A 12,978-nucleotide genomic window follows, 5' to 3' on the forward strand; every position below is an offset into this window, starting at 1 on the left:
CCGGCACGGGGTCTCGGGCGCCGTTTGATTCAGCCCTCCTCCCTGCAGGAGGGTGGCTGGCACCCCGGTTGCCCCAGTGCTTGGTCCGTTTTTCAGCGCATCAATAAACCAAAAGGCGAAGTCGTCTAGTTTTGGTAGCATTGTTAAACTAGTTTCAATTTTTTGTTATTTCTTTTATTTTATATTTCTATTATTTTGTTCATTTCGTATTTTCGTGGTGAGTACTTTTATAGTCTTAATTTCTTTTCATTAACTATATTTTTCTTTTATTTACTAATATTATGGGTTATTTATTTTTTATTTTCTTTTAAATTTTTAAATCTTTTTTCCTAATTTTCATTTTATTTTTTTATTATTTTTATTCTTATTCACATTTGATATCTATTCTTACTTTTATTTTCTTCCCCCCCCCCCCTTATTTTCTTTTATTTAAATTTAGTTTTTACTTTTATTTTTATTTTTTAAGTGGACTCCTCCATCCTCCTGGGATCTGCAGAGCCACTCTAGGTCTCCAAACCAGAGTATGTCACAGGAACATCAGGTGACAGCCCTGGGCTTCCCTGCAGTAGAAACTCGTGGTACAAGGACTGTAACAGCCCGCCTCGGGTGGCTGTGGCATTGCCAGGTCACTGACTAGCACAGGCTGGAAGGTGGCAGAAGCAGATAGAGCAGAGCCATCCACACAGAGAACGCGGGCTCTGAGGTGATCTGCAGCGAATGCAGCAGTGATGCTGCTTTACAGATTGTTTAAATGCCGCTCTTAGACACAAAATGTCTCGTTCCCACCCTCCCTGGAGGATTTGCCCAGCGCTGGGCAAGTCCTTTTTGCTGGTAGGGAGGGAGAAGTCATCGAAGTTCAAGCTATAAAATCCCATTTAAGCTGTCTCACGGACAAAGTATTTTCCCACAGGAGCCCATCTGAAAGCAGTGGGCTTTCCTCCACTCATACTGTGCTCCTTGGAAGGGAGAAGCAGCACCCCTCTCAACCCTGGAGCCTTCAGGGAACTCTGAAATGAAGCAGCCCTTGGGGGCTAAGTCTCCAGAGCTCGGTTATTAGCACTGAGCCAGGAAATTGGGACTAAAATTCCTGCCGATGCAGTTTAGTTTTCAGCACCTTCATTTTTCAGGCAATTGAAATTCTCCCTCCAAATTAGCTGGCCTATTTCAGGCAGCACCTGACTTTGGGGGAGGTTGGGAAAGGGCTGTAAAAATATTCCCATGTTTTCAACTCGAACTGCATTAGGAGTGAGGGGTAGGAAGGGGGAGAGGTGCTCTAGCAGGCGCAGTGAGGCTGTGACGTGGTTTTCCCCTTGGGTGGCAGGTGATCTGCACATGCTGCTTTCTGCTGGAAAGAGAATTAGTTCAAGATGTGAGAGGAATCAGGCTGCAGTTGTCAGGAGATGAAGAGAGAAAGGGTAAAACAGGCGTCAAAATAAATAAACTTAACAAAAGCCGTGGCTGGGTTTTGGCTGGTCACCACCCTTGGCTCTGCCTCCCCCTCAGGTGGAGGATGCTGCTGGCTCCGAGGCTTACCAGATGTTAGGAACCACTGCCATCACCTGAGGTCACCAGCCCTGACTCTGGTCCTGTTTCACATCAGGCTGGTGGGCTTGTAGAATTCAGTCTGCTGAACAGCAAGAAATGCGAAAAAGTATTTGGTGTAGGGAAAGAGTGATGGCCAGAAGCAGGGAAGCAAGACAGGGGTGCTGGAGCATTAGTGTTGAGGCATTTTGCAAGAGGAAAAGAGAGGTGTTTTTCATCTGTCCTCCTAGAATTGTTTCTATACTTTTTCCTCAGCAGTTCATTAAACCTAAACTACCTCCTCTCCTCATGTTTCAGTTCAAGCTCATTTCAAGTGTTGCTTTCAAACATTATTCCAGTGTAATTTTGGCACATCTATCCGGTCCTGCCGAATTTGCATGAGACCTAGTCTGGGAACAGCTCGCTTGAAATGACATTCGAGGGCTGTTTTAATATTTGGCTGCAGTTAATATGGATGTAATTAGTTGACACTTGTAAATCCTCAGGTTAAAAGCCCTGTAAGAAATGCAGGAAGCTGAACGCACACCTGAGGCCAAGCCCTCAGCTCCTGTAGGGTGCTGAACCTCCCTGCCACAGCTGGGCCGGCACCACCTTGCCCTCCGAAAGCTCCTGACCCACACCCATCAGGTGTGATGCTGAAGCTCTACCGTGTATTTACATTGACTTCCCCAGAGTTCCTTCTGCCCTGAGAGCACAAAACCCTTCTGGCTGAGACGGGCTCACACGTACAGAAGGGATATTTCCATATCAGACCTTTGTAATACTTTTTATTGTTTTGGATCGAAGGAACTCAGACTAGCCTGGCTCACAGTGCCCCAGACACATGCATTTTTAATCCACATCCAGACCAAGCTGCGTTGTGCAATAGGCTCCCTGCTTCCAAAAAACAAGAGATAACATGTAAGTCTGCCTAGTCCATTCTTGCCTGAACCAAAGACAAATTAAGACCAGCCCAGGTTCCAGGGCAGGAGAGGATCATTGTAAGGCAAATGAGACCTTGGCTCCTCATGCTTCTCGATTTCGGCAGCAATTAGGAGACTGAAACCCAGACCTGGGAATGCTTTTCACGGTGTTTTTACGGGAGCAGAGGATAAGGGTACTTCGCAGCAGCTTAGACTTGGCCGTCGGCAAGCACGTGGCAGAGCCGGCCTGAGCACCTCCTTCTCCAGCATCCCCAGCACTGCCGGGCTGCACCAGCCACACCGTGCCACCTGCCTGAGGGCAAGATCATTGATTTTCAATTAAAAAAATATGCAGCCACGATTCTCTTTCTTCTTGCTCTTCTTCCAATCCTTAAGACATCTTCTGTGAAGGAGCCTGCAGTAATCACTTCACCTTAAATGTGCATTGCCACCAGCGTCAGAGAGCTCGGGCGTGCTGTGGCTGCTCCTGAGGTGGGGCAGGGAAGCTCCTGGACCGAGGGGTGGCTGCAGGAGAGGTGGAACTGCAGCTGCTACACACTGGTGGCGTGTGGGGAGCTGCAGGACAGCCTAAGAAAGATCACACACCTCTTGTCTCCCTACGGTTCCTCATGTACTGTTCTAAAACTCACTCCCATCACTCTCCCATCTCCCTGCAAACTGGTGCTTTCTCGGTCACTGTTCATTATTACACAAGTGACTCTTGCCTCCCGAGACCTTTTCCTCGAGCTCTCTGGAGAAGCAGTGTACACATATCCAGGGCTCTCCAGCCCTTCCTGACAATTCTACTTTCATCTGTGCGTGAAGTCTTCTTTCATATTGTCTCTTTAAGTGCTAAGAGCAAGTGTTTTGATGTTAACTTCTGGGAACGAGCTCTTAAGCTACCACCTCACGCTTAATTACAGTTATTTATTAAGTACTCCAGCATATCCAAGGGAGAACGGAGGTTTTCTCCTTCAAAGGGCTTCTGGATGTGGTTCGTCAAATATTTTTTGCCAAGCACAGCGCTTTTCCTACCCATGTCCTCTTGGACCACGGAGCTGTCTCCCCTGCTGATAACTCCATGGCATGGGGGCCTCCCTCCAGCAGCACAGCGTATCCTTAGGGCAGGGAGTGACTCCCCTCAATTGTTCTCAGGTGACTGCAGCCACACTGCCCCTGTGTTCAAGCACGCAGCTGGCTCTGCCCCACATTCCCAGCAGGATGGGTGCTGCCATACTGTCCAGTTCCGGGTAATGACACTAATGCTGCCACTCTTACTGCTGCCAGGTGATGTGGTGGGCATCATCTAACTCTCTTCCAGTCCTGGTACAAATAAAAGCCAAGGACAAAGCCAGATGCCACAACGATCTTCCCCTTTCTGAAGCAGGGCTGGGTGACGCTGAGAGCCTGGGATGCAGGCAGGGCAGCAGGAGAGCAGTCCAACAGCAGGATGGGCACCGGGCGCCCCTGGCACTGCTCAGTCAGGCTGGCAGCGTGGCCGTGGTGTGGCGGCAGCAGCAGCCAGAGGTCCTGCTGGCTCCCACAGGGTCAGCTCTGCAGAGATCCCAGACACCGACAAGACCAAACACTACTTCAAAGCAGAAACAGCTTCAGCCCTCTTAAAATGTTCCAGAACAAAGATCCTACCGACCCAATGAGTAGCAGGTGCAAGACGTGGATTGGGAACCAGGGCTTATTAGGAGCAATCACGACGCACAGTTTACAGCATTTTGCTGGTGTAGTGAAGCAGAAAACAGCTTCAGGAGATCCCTGCCTAGGGATGAGCAGGCTCGCTCCTAGCCCCAGAGTACATGGGATGTGAGAGATGGGAACAGAGATCCCACGAGTCTAGTTCTAGACACCTCTTGGCACAAGATGAACAGTCTTATCTTGATACTTGTGTTTGTTTGCCCAGCTCCAAACCTGTTTCAGCAGCATGAGAGCCTGCCTTGCCCTGCTCCTGCCTCCTGCAGAGACACCACCTCTGGTCCCAGAAGCCAAAGGGCCCAACCAGGCTCATCCACTCTGCAGCCCAGGGACTTCCCCAAAAGATCCCAGGCAATGCTGCCAGCACAGTCCCAGTAGGAGGTCTTTTAGGGGATGGGAGCCCTGCCCTGAGGAGCTTGGACCTGGATCTTTCCCCATTGCCCTGTCTGGTAAGAGATTTGACTATTTTCTTGCTGTATTTTGTGAAGTGGGCCTCAACAATCACCTTTTCTTGTGTCAGAGCAGTGGAAAGGACGGAAAAGCTGCCTTAGGAGTAGAAAACCCCACCCCTGCCAGCACCCCCATAGCTCAACCAAACAGATGCTGAGGACTTCACACCTGAAGTGCCCATGCTCAGGTCATGCAAACAGGGTCGGGCCACAGCCATGCTGATGTAGGGCACCCAGCCCTGTGCAATCGCAGCCTGGGATAGTGGGATGGGCTCCGGACAGTATCCATGCGCTGAGAGTTTCCGAGATTATTCCCTGAAACACGTGGTGCAGGCCAAGTGGATCACCCAGCTGAGCTTATCAGACAGCTCATTGTTCCTGCCTGAGTGATTCAGCCCCACCAAAGTGCTCCCTGGCAGCACAGCACCGAGGAGGAGGAGAAGGAGGAGGGAGGTGTGCAGTGCACACAGATAGTTCTCCTGATAGTGGGAGGCAGATAAGCACACGGGAGTTAATGGCTGAGCTCAGATCTAGTTGAGGCAGTTTGACCTTTCTGCTGGTAAGCCTGCCTTCAGCTGACATGACAGACTTTGACACAAGCACTCAGGGGAATGTGCGGCCAGTAAGTGAGACTTACTTTCCCCACCAAGTAATATTGATTAGCGCAGTGCCCGCAGACACGGCTCGAGGCAGCGGTGGGGTTTGAGGGAGGGAGCAGAAGAGACAGCTGAAAAGCAAAGGTAAAATGAGTTGCTGACTGAACCTATAAAGTGTCCTTTCTGTCTCCTACCACAGCGACCTGTGCACTGCTGAAAACCTTGGAAGGAGGGAGAGGCTTTCCAGTCTGGGCAGCAGCACTGGAACTGGCTGGTGTCCCTGCATGGCCTGGCTCATCTCCATCCCGTGGGCGTCCGTGCAATCCAGTGCCTCCTTCCATCTTCCTGAGCCACTTTGTCCTCTGGCATCCCTGGAAAAGAAACATCTGTTAGGAGCACTGATGATTTCTGAGAATTTGGGCACGTAAAACTGAAAATGGACCAAGGAACCATCTGAGCATCTGGGAGTGGCTTCTTCCTCTCTTGCCATCCAGGAAAGTCTCTGCTCCAGCAATCCGTCTGTAAAGGATGGCACAGGACTGTGCCAGTGCGTGACTCCAAACCCAAATGTGTGCAGCCTCCCTGTGGGAAGCAGTGGGGTGGCATTCCCATTTGGCTGAGGTCCCCATCCCCTGCAGACCCGTGGACACAGGTCTCCGTGGGCTTGGTGATTCCAAGCTGGCTACAACATTGTAAGCCACTATGGAGCAGGGAGTGGTTGGATTCCAGCTTCTTGCTGCTTTGGACATCTTGTTGGTGACATCACGAAGCTGAAATGTTGCTCACGCTGCAGAGAGAGGCTGCCTGGAGTCTGATGACATTTAAGTACCAGCAATACTCACCAGATTCTCTGGGACATGAGGTGGAGACTGCTCTTATGCAGTGTTACCTTAAAGTCCTAGTCTAAACACCTCCCATAACCAACTCCTCGCTTGCTCAGGAATAAAAAATGGAGTTTTTGAAAGCAGCAGAGTGACCCAGAAGCCTGAGTTACATACAGTCTTTATCAAAGGCACTCGAAGTTATTTTAAAGCAGTGCGCGATATTACACCAACACTGAGTCCAGGAAAACCTACCAAATATTTTTAATGCTGGGCTAGTTTTCGGAGGACTACAAGGATGCTCCCACCCAGGATGTTATTGACTCTTTCCACCATGCCCTGCACTTTTCTTTCCTCTGCATTTTTCCACTTGCCACTGTGTACAGAAATACAAGGGAAAAGCAGAGTTTTTCCACCTGAGGTCTCAGAGGAGGACCAGGAGGTGCTTGCTCTGAACAAGTGCCCACCTATCATCCCTCTGGCTAAGATGTGATCCTGGGCTTTGATCACTGGGGTCATGGTAGGAACTCAGGAGCTCCTCAGGAGCGGGGACCTGGGTGCAGGCTGGTCCCTGTGGGCGCATCCAGGCCTGGGGGCTGCGGAGCCCCGGAGGCACGGAGGAGTCCTGCACTCCGCTATTGTGCTGGCCTCTGTCAGATCATGCTGTGCTGGCGGTTTGCAAAGCTTCTATTATCGGCACGTTAATAACCTTTCACAACGTTTAATTACTTGGAAAGGTAATCAGTCTTGTGGTAGTTCTTTAAAAAGCATGCCCATTTCACTTGCTCTTGGCAGAGAACTCTGCTTTTTTGTCTTTCATTCTCGCAATAAATATGTTACAACCGATCCTGCTCCCAAAGGCAGTACCTATCTGTAAAACAAAGAAGATTGCTCCCTGGCTTTCTGGGTACCAGCCCTGCAGCGGGTGCCATGCCACAGATCTCTCCTACCAACACTATCCTGCACTGATTCAGGGACACTCCCTGAGTTTGTGTTTTTAAAATGGATTCTCATTTTAAGGTGCCTGGTTTGACGCTCACAACCAGTCACTCAGGGCCAAACTCTCCACCACTGCCAGAGCTGGCCCCGGTGTTGGCTGCCCATAAAATGACAGCCAAGAAGCCAGTTTTAAGTGGCCAGGTCCCCTCTGCTCAGTCACTGCTGCCCTTCGGCCGCCAGCAGCAGCGCCGGCACAGGCTGCGACAAGCTGCGATGCCCCAGGCTGGGGCTGGGTGGAGGAAGCAGGAAGACCCAGCAGCTGCAGGAAAAGGACAGGCAGAGATCACCCAGGTGGGTGCAAGGGCTGCCAGGGTGTCTCCAAGGACAGCTAACCACGACATTGTGAGGGTCAGAGGTCCAAGACCACCACCAGCCACATCTCTGCTGCATCCAGCACCCCAGAGAAGTGGTAGGTTGCTCTCCTTCCATGCAAGGATGCCACCACTTATGACAGGAGGCAACTTAAACACATTGCCTTTGGGCTTGTGACCCTGTGCTGGAAACTGCAGCAACCATGGAGGTTTGGTCCTCTCCTGCAGCCCACTGGCTGATGGCTGCATCCTCCTGAAGCAGCTTGGGACCACTGCAGAGGCACCCTCAGGTTCCCATGGCTGCCCCTTGCCAGGAACCAGCTGGACAGTGGATCTGCCTCGGCACAGACACCCCGTGGGACTTCTGTGGAGGGCACACATGCATGCACACACCTGCACGCACACCTGCATGCACATGTGCCCACCTGTGAGCCCATGGGGACCTGGTGAGTGAGAGCCTGCTCTGTCCATGCTAGGGGCTGGTCCTGGGGAGGAAGCACAGCACATCAGGCTCAGGCTCCCACCAGCCATGGCCACTGCCTGCAGCAGCGGAAAGTATTACACTCGATTGATTAAATGTGTCCTTTTCCACTGATGAACTCTGTCCCGTGAGCCAACATTTTCCACTTCAGACATGGGGGTACCCACTTTTGGGGAGAAAAGCAGTAAATGGTATCAGAAAGAAACATTGTTCATGAGGGCAGCAAAAGCCTCTGGAATTTTCTTCCTTTCTCCTTAAGGACAAGCTTGTCAAAGGACTGAACAAAAAGCTCAGGGGAGTTTTTTAAAAGGACTCTCAGTCTGCAAGTACCTCTATGTGGAGGCATTGGTGGAAGCCTGGTCCCAGCCTTGCAGCCCATCCATGCTGGTGTTTTTCTAATATTCTTGGAAGTCTTCACAGGTTTGTTTTTTTTTTTTTCCTTTTAAAAAGCACAGCTTTTAACAGCCCTGGGGCAGAAGGCTCTTGCTTGCTAAATCACAAGGTTTGCCACACTGAAATGTAGGGACGTGCCCGCAAACGGGAACTGGCTGTCTTAGCTTTTGTTCTTGACAGTTTGCCAGAATCCTTAAAACAACAGGAGGAGGTTCAGCCACCTAAACATCCCTGCACTCGCTGGCTCAGGGAGCCTGTAAACACGGGCATTAGCATATCAGACCCATGGATGTGTTTGCCAGCAGCACGGACAGTCCCACTGCTGGTGGCTGGGTGGCTCTGGGACAAGAAGGAGCAGGAACGCCTGGCAGTGCCAGTGGTGTCTCCTGGCATGATGGTGGGATCCCGTGTCCTAGCAGTGCTTGGTGATTGCAGGCAGGAGAAAAGTGTCAGGAAACACCACCCAGTGCTGTAATGTTAGATTTTAGAGCCACGTAAGAGATGATCTGGTGGAGATGCTGCTCCACCAGAGACAAGAATTGGATTTGTATCCATGTAATGAATGGTCACATTTTTCCCCTCCCAGCTTGTTTGAAGATCAGTGATGAGAAGGGGCAGCAATGGACCGAAATTTGTAGATCAGAAGAGATAATTAGCAAAATGCTACCCTTAAAGAACCAAAAAGCAGCCTCTAGTGCAGCCAGTGGTGGTAAATGTTCCTCAGCAAAGACCTAGCCAATGCCATTCCAGAGCTGTATATTCTTACCTAACTTGGACAGCACACCTCAGTCTTCAGCTGCAGAGATACCGAGACTTCTATTTCAGTCACAGACTTGGAGAGAGACCAGGTGCACACCTCAGACCTTGCCTACAGTCATTCCTTGGCCACCTCACTGTAATGCTAATGTTTATTTAGACGGGTGGGGGTGGAGATGACCTAGTAAGGGGTTGAGAAGCTCTCCTAAGGTGCATTCCTCAGCTGGGCTCTCAGCAGCCGCCTTGCTGACATTTTTGAACCTGGGAGGTCTGGGGCATCTGCATCCAGGCTCAACCCCAAGGTGAGCTCAAGATCCTCCAACTCCCTTCTGCTGGCTCCAGTTTCCTTCTTGTCTGTCCCAACCAGGTCACTTCAGAGGGATTTAGGATTTCAACAAACTGCACTGTTCGCCTCAAATTCTGCAGGGCACAAACTCTACAGCAAGAGTCCTCCAGTCTTCACCTGCAGCTTTCAGCACCAGCATTCCCTCAGGCTCTCCTCCCTAAGTCCCTGCACACCTTCGAATCACTGAGGAACTCAGGAGCTCCAACCTTTCTTTGCCTGAAGTTTGCACCCCTCCAAGGTCTCTCTTGGTAAAGTAGATGGGATGCAGCTCAACTCACACAGCACCTAGGCTTTTCCTCTGCTCTCCCTGACCATCTGCTCCCGAATTTTCACCACCCCCTGGCTCACCCGACTGGGAGGCAGCACCCTCACTCCTGGCTCTGCCTCGACCCCATCACTTGGATGGAAGCCAATGAGCCCATGCAGGTGAGTGCCCACCTCTGGGGCCATCTCCTTGAGTTTGCAGATCCCACGAGGTGGGTGAACCAAACCTTCTTCCCTCACAACGTCACGGCATGAGGTTATAAAGTTCAGCTTGTCAGTAAGTAAGCCAGTCCCACCCACGACTTCTTTCCACATAATTATGGTTCACGGATATACCAGGAAAAAAAGAGAGCCCCTGCCGGAGATGCTGACGTCTTTTTCCTTTCAGGTTCAATGGCTGCTTTATTGCGGTCGGGTTTTCTTTCTCCCCGCCACCCGGTCTTTCTCTGACTGGAACTGTTCCCCTCCAAAAACATGGTGACTTTTGCTGAAAAGCAATTCTGCCACTTCTGTAGCGAGGCAGCGCTCACGAATGGCACAGTGGTAGTTACGGGATGTGTGGTTTACCTCAAGACGTCACATCTCCTCCCCCTGGAGACATCAGAAGGCTTATTGCTCAAATTCGGCTTCGATTCTATAAAGGAAAAAGGCCCTGTGACTTTCACTAGTACTTTTAATGTTCTAAGAAACCTTCACATTCCCTTCCCCAGGCTGCTTCAAAGGGCAAATAGCTGAGGCACAGATGCTGCCTTTTGGTAAACTTACGCATTCGAAGTGCGGTCTAAAATCCCATGAGTCAAACTGCAGTATTTCCCACCCAGGGAAAGGAACGATTGATTTTGTTTGGGGATTTTTCCCAGGTGAAGGCTGGTCAGAAAGAAGGACTTTGAGTACCGGATTTGCACTTTATGTTCTTAAATACTTTTGGAGAGCAACAGGAGTGAAATAGCTGGTGTGCTTTTCAGTGCCTCTTTCTGTGCTCAGCTGGAAGATGTCCCTGGGGACACATTGCTGAAGACACCCATGGTCTGTGCAGGAAAAGAAGGCACCCTGCTCTGCCACGGCAAACGCCAGCCCAGCAAAAGCTGGGCATGACTGGAAAGCTGTGAACCGAGGCAGGCAGGCTCGGACACAGGTGGCGCAAGGCTGCGTTAGTGCACACTGAGAGAGCTGAGAAAGGAAACCAGCAACCAGCCTAAAGAAAGAATGATGCAGAAGGTAAACAGCTGCCATCACCTGTGCAAACACAGCCTCTCTCATCCCCCTCACAGAGGCAGTGGGGAATGGGGCAGTGTTGTGCAGCCAGCCTGCCGGAGCTGCAGGGAACAGTGCTGATGATGACACGGAGATGCATTGCAAGTCAGGGAGCCCAAGCTGCTGCTGCCCACCCTGGATTTGGTCCTCTCCGTGGTTGTCCTGGCAAGGACAGCTCCTCTTTTCTCACAAGTCATCCCAAGGCTTTGACAACTTCTCCCCTCTGCAGACCCTTGTTGAGCTGAACTAGTAAAAGCACAATGCTGTGACTCCTCTGGGTGTGAGATTTTCCCTGTACAGCAGCTGATGTGCTTTCCATGAGCTGTTTCAGCCTTGTGTGAGCCACAGAGTGTGGGGTCTGCAGGCACCACTCCCGAGTGCTGCCCACCTGAAGCCGTGACGATGTGGGGAAGGGCAAAGGTTGCAAAGGGAAACTATGTTGTGGCCTTTTGCTCATCTCGGCTTTGAAAGTACAGCTGTGGTGTCTGACCAAAACCACGACTGAGTTCCCCTTTGCTGAAATAATTTCTGATTTCCCGTGTGGTGCTCAAGGATGGGGTCCCCAGGGGAGGCACAGGTTTCCCTTATCTTTATATAGAGACCCTATGCTGTGCCTGATGAATGCAGGGTTTACCCATGGGTGCCTTTCTCCCGTGTGCCTCACCGTGTTGGGGCCTGCCCAGGAAACGCAGCTGGTTTCCTGCTGGCAGCTGGGCAGCACCTCCTTCACCGAAGAGCTCGGCTTGTTCCCCTGCCTGTCACTCCAGCACCAGCCTTTTGGGCTTCTCTGGGAAGGTTCTCACCCATGGATAAAAGTACTTGTCTAGGGGATGAGCTGTGCCCCTCAAGTGTGGAGGGTAAGTGACCCAGCCTAAGTCCGGCAGCAGGAACTGGACACCAATCTCCTCACCAGCTGGGATGTGGGATACACACCAGGGAGAGGAAAATGGTTACAACACAACCAGGTGGAAGATGCAACGTGCATGTGTGCATTACAAGGACATTATCTCCTAAGAAGTATGAATAGGGAAGGCGTTCCTTCAACAAAGCTGCCCCAGTGAGGAAAGGCCAGGGACAGGCACCTTTATACCCAGCACCCTGTCTCTGCTGGGGCTGGCAGGTTCCTGGCATGAGCTAATTAACTCTTCAATTGCTGAGGAAGCTCAGAGGACCTTAATTTGACAGTCACCATAAAAGCATTTTGTCTGTCAACACACTCTTTCATCCAAGGATCTCAAAGTGCTTTACAAGTATTAATTAAGCTCACCAAAGTAAGTATAAATAATTATTGTCATTGAACAGCGTGGAGAACTGAGGCCAGACTTGCCCAAGAGCAACTGTCAGGACCCAGGGACAGGCATGGAAGGAGGAATTCTCAGCTGCAGTTGCCAGACTGCAAACCCTCCTGCAGAGAACAGCCTCCAACTGCACACTGGCTGAGCCTGCTGGACTCTGCTCAAGGATGTCCTCCCCTAGAAGATTACATTTGAAGAACAGGGGAAAAAAATGTCATTTTTGTTTTGGAATATAATGCAATGTATGCCACAGCAAAAAATTTAGGCAAATTTAGGCAAAAATGACCTGAAAGTATAAACTCCTCGTATCAGTGTGTAAGCTTTCTGAAAAAAAGCTTTTTCAGAAAAGGAATGCTGTTTCTTTTATCCTGTTTCCTGTGGCAGTACCTTCTGCTGTTTCATGTGAGATTAGTAGTTTCTGAAAGTAATGCATAATAAATCAGGTGTTGAGGAATTAGGGACAGTATTTAAACACTATTTAAAACCTCAAACCTTCATTTATAAAAACATGCTTATTATTTCCCCTTCTCGTTATGAATCTCAGTGCTTGGAACACTTTCATTTTCCTATGCCTCCAACCACCTGGTGTCAAGGAGTCTCAGATCAGGGTTGCTTTGGTTGCAAGTTCAGGTATATTTTTAAGGTGATAAAGACTCACTGTCATAATCTAGTCTGAACCCTTGCACAGCCCAACCCCGAGGAATTTAGTTGTTTACCTTGTAGACAGCCCAACTACTTACATCACATGATTTGGTTAATTTTCATGGATGTATCTGTAGCTGCTGAGTGTCTCTCATGTTTCCCCACCTTCCAAACCCTGCTCCATGTTGCACGAAGAGGCTCCAACACTGGGCAGTTTCCT

This window comes from Corvus cornix, chromosome 3, assembly GCF_000738735.6.
Source record: "Corvus cornix cornix isolate S_Up_H32 chromosome 3, ASM73873v5, whole genome shotgun sequence".
Lineage (NCBI taxonomy): Eukaryota > Metazoa > Chordata > Aves > Passeriformes > Corvidae > Corvus > Corvus cornix.